The 4,510-nt window shown below is 38.1% G+C and overlaps 1 long non-coding RNA gene across 1 annotated transcript; it reads left to right on the forward strand.

Annotated features, from left to right (window-relative positions):
* Nucleotides 1-400: 400 nt before the first annotated feature.
* LOC136286108 (uncharacterized) lies at nt 401-3,397 on the forward strand. Its single transcript, XR_010719764.1, has 3 exons — nt 401-494; nt 2,164-2,203; nt 3,316-3,397. It is a non-coding gene; the product is annotated as an uncharacterized lncRNA (long non-coding RNA).
* Nucleotides 3,398-4,510: the final 1,113 nt, after the last annotated feature.

Raw genomic sequence — 4,510 nt, forward strand, 5'->3', positions numbered from 1 at the left:
AATTAAAACCCAAGCAGAGGTCTTCTCTGACAATTTCATATAGATTAAACCAATGTGTTCACATTTCTTAAAATTTACTTATTACCTTACCCTTGAAGTAAAAATTTAAAGGTAAGTTGTTACTTTCCCTACTTGCAGTCAGATAAAAAATAACAAAGGATAAATCATTCAGCAAGCAGATATTTTGTTGAATATATAAAGCTGATTAAAGCTATTACTTCTATTTGTATACACCATGGACTACAGGATGTTGTTCTTGTATACGTTTGGTAGCATAAACACTTTTGTGAGTAGTTCAGGAAAAATCAAGCAAAATAATCAAATTAGCTTTTTTGGTATAAAAACTTAGCTGGCTGGCTTCATGTAAATGAGGTTACAAACTGCTCCTGTGATCCTTCTCCCATCACAGCTGAAGATGATGGACATATGGATGGTGATAAAGACTTTAACTGGAGCAGCTGTTTGCAAAATGAACACCTGTCGATGGCAAAAGGGTAGGTCCTCACCTTCATTATTTTGAAATCTAGAGAGATGTGGCTAAACATTTTCAGTGCGTAATGAAAGCCAGAAATCTTTAAGTTCTACATTTGCCTCCAACTTGCGAACAGTGCCACAGCTTTTTGACTTCATGCACAGACTCATGGTGGAATGAAAATATTTAAAAGTAGACTGAGACATTAATTGTATCACAGGTTTTGTTTCTTCCTGTATTTGTATCATAAGTAACAATGTAGCATGAGAGAAGCCGAGTGCAAAAAAATCACCAGGCTTGGGATATCTTTCAGCTTTTTATTCACTTATACTATAGGGCCAAATTCATTTTTGCTGTCCCATCCCATTTTCCTCTGAAGCTGAACTTGCAGCTTTCGGTTTGTGTTGGAAAGAGATGTTCCAGGTACCTTGTTTTAATCAGGTGACAATCCTCAGTCCATGTACTCTCCAGTGTAATTTACAGCCCCACAAAATTAAAGAGGCCAAAGTGAACCCAAAGGAACACTAAAGTATGGTGCTGCATGCCTTGCAGTCTTTGAGATGCAAACAGATTGTGTTGCAAAGCAGGATAAAAGGTGATTACAGAAGGCAAACTTACTGAAAAACTTTCTTCACACAGAAACACAGCACTAGAATTTACCAGAAGACTCAAGATCTTCTGCCCTTTGCATTCACAGGCAAAGGTCCAAGATTTAGTTAAAAAAGAAAAAAAAGCAAAAAAAAAGGCAAAAAAAAGAGCACTTTTCAGCTTCTGTTGAATTTTAAACTTAAGACAGTTGTAAATTTCAGCATTTTTAGCAGAATACAGCAAGAGGTCTCTCCTTCTCAGTCTAGGATAAAACTCTTTAGTAGATACTTAAGGTCTCAAACACAGATTTAAAGTTCAAGTAATATCTAATTCTACTTAAATAACACCTCAAAGAGGGCACTGCAGGCTTTGTTGTCATAAGGAATAACAGATAAGGAAAGAAGAGACCGGAAGACCTGGATCTGCTTCCATTCCTGGCCTTGCTACAAACTATCTGATTGACCACTGGTAAAATGCATAAACATTCTACAAAATGAGGATTATCTGTTTTACCTCCTAAGGACTAGGAGAAGATAGGTCCTTGCACTCCTTAGGCTTTAAAATTTGCCATACTGAAAGGAAATTTTGACTCACAGTAATTGATTTGCTCTGTACATACGTGTGTGTGGAGAAAAAACGCATGCACAAGTGTGTTAACCTGACATCTGAAATATATTTGACTTTTTGGTTTTCAAATATCTTTGGGTTTTTACAAAGAAATTCCTTTTATTTTTTTTTGGGGGGGGAGGGAATTCTTGCCTGTTTATAACAAGAACAATTGAATGTCACAGTAGGCTTATGTAACAACTGGTACTTAGGCTTTAAGGTACAGCCACGCTTTTTCACCCTCCCTGTGTCATGTGTTTGTGTGTTACATGATGACCTGTATCCACAAGAGCTGAGGCCAGAATAATATGTCTAAACATAAAGAACATTTCTAATTGAACATGGTCAAGTTATTGTGCTCAACAACATGGCTTTTTTCAAAATTTGTTGCACATTTTTAATGACTACACATCCCAATAAATCTGTTTTGTACCTCAGCAGTTTTAAAACAATGGCTGCTCCAAAACCAGCTTCATTTTCTGCTCTTCTGGTTTCAGTGCTAAGCCAGAGGGAAGAGTGCCACCTAATGATCTGTAGGTAAGTGCAGGTTACAGCTGGTATCTTTTGGTTCCAAGTTTTTGCATCCTCCACTGCTTGTAGGCTTAATAGACATTCAGGGGTGGCCAGTTGCTTTTATGGTTGGTTGTATTCATAAACACAACTGTGGAGCTGCTTGAATTAAAAAACTGAATGGGGAACAGTGACCGGCTTTCCATTTGGCTTTCTAAAATAAGCAAGCTTGAAAGCATCCCAGCCTGCCTTTGAAAGGTTGTTGAGTGCAGCAGCCAGGCAAAGTTATCATGGGGAAAAAATTGAAAATCCTGAAGTGTCATAGTTTTCTTTGCTAAATTCAGGGGAGTTAGGCAAGAAAATTATGGCAGAAAGGAAGAGCACACGAATGAGGAAAAATATTACAATCTAGTAGTAGGTTTTTAGAAAAAAAAACTTCTTCCATCATAAACCTGAGAATTACTTGGTGGAATGAAAAGATAAATACTTTCATGGTACATTTAAAAAATTGCATGTAAATTGCAAAGTTGTATTCAGTAGGAGTCTTATTTCAGTGTATTGAGACATTGCAGGGGGTGTCAATCACATTAATACATGCCTCGGGTGGTTGAACGTTCAAGCATCCCTTGTCTCCCATTGCACCAGAGGAATGTGTTAATGAGTCCATAGAACATAATCCTGTCATATTTTAATGCTATGTTAATTTAAATGGCTGAGGAACAAATCCTGGGGCTAGAAAGATCCATAGCATAGAGCCAAATGAAGCCATGCATTTTGTCTTCGTCCTCTGGTCACACAGACCTAGTTCTCATGAGTGAGAAATTTCTAAAGACACCTTGAGGGAGGGGGAGCTCCTGTGTAACTCCCTGCCTTACTCTCAGCTCCATTGTCCTCAGGGATCAGTGATAATAAGACCGCTCCACTGAGGATTATTTGGGGGTGGATTGAGCATGAAGTTTTGGCAACCCCGCTGCTTCACAGAAAAGTTGAAGGATTTTTTATATCTCCTCTTTGTTATGTGTTCTTAGCTAACAATTCCAAGGGAAAAAATGAAGAAAAAAGTATTAAAAGGCCTTTGCTGCTCAGCAGTTCAAATACAGCCTTCTAACAAATGTTACAACTCTCTTTTCAAAATGTAGCTTATTTTAAATATCTCAAGAATGAGAAGACCCATTCCGGCTTCAGCCTTCCCACGGATCTAGGGCAGGCATGACTCTTCACTGAACCAAGAATATCCTGAGTTACCCTGTGCTTGCTGAAGATTGATAAGGGTTTGGCTGAATCCTTTTCTTGTAAGCAGAGATTGCCTGCTCAGGGCTTACCTGGCATGGGGAATACTTGGTTCTACATTGGTGACATCAAATTCCTTCATTCTTTTGGGGTACAAATAAGGACACCGGTGTCATCCCCCAGCCCTCCTCCTATTAAAAGCTCCCAAGGGAGTTGTAAGCAAATTTAGTGAACCATAAGAGGTCTCTGAACAAATTTCAGCTGCATCTTAAATATAGAGAGCTGAACATGGGAGTTTCTGAACTGCACACAGTAATTATGAAAAAATACCAGGGCAGGATAGGTGCAAATCATGTGATATGTCCTTAAAGTTATGGAAGGAAAGTTTCAGCATTCTCAGGACTCCCAAAGACAGCTGGAAATTCAGATATCATAGCAATTTGAAGGTTCAGCAGCCTGAGAAGGGAATGGAACAAATATATCTACTCTAAATACAATTAGTGGGGAAGATCAAATTGCAAATTTTTTGTCACTTTGTCTCAGTTGTCATGTCACATCTGCATTCAATAAGTTGGAACAAGGCCTTACAAACCATTTTTTGAAATAGACCTTGTGCTTTATTAGACATGATTCCTCTTAACTTTCTTTTTGACCAGGTGATCTAAGAAAGAATTGATAGATATTGCAAGCACATGACCTGTACCCTCACAATACTTCTGTCTCATGGTCCTGTTTCACCTATTATTTTTCTACCAGCTTCTCCCACAAAAGAAAGTGCAGCTCCTCCTAAGAGTGTCCTTTCTACCACTGACTGGTGAAAAATCAGATTTGATTAATATGGAGAAAGAATATTTGTATTTATGTGTGTGTGTTTGCTTGTTCAGAGTCCCAACTGTAAGGAGGAAGTCGTAATTTATAAAAAAATTCAAATGTGAACTGGGAATCTCCTTAGTTTCTTTTTCTCTTTCTAGACCCCTTCTCCCGATGATAAGCACACCTCTTTACCAAAGAGTAATTTTTTTTCTCTGTTTTCTCCTGATTAACTGAGGAGCCTCTCTCTACCTTAGGCTAAACTTGCTCCATTTACAGTCAAATTATAATTAA

This window comes from Chamaea fasciata, unplaced genomic scaffold, assembly GCF_029207755.1.
Source record: "Chamaea fasciata isolate MVZ Bird 193981 ecotype frontalis unplaced genomic scaffold, bChaFas1.0.hap1 SCAF_2, whole genome shotgun sequence".
NCBI lineage: Eukaryota > Metazoa > Chordata > Aves > Passeriformes > Sylviidae > Chamaea > Chamaea fasciata.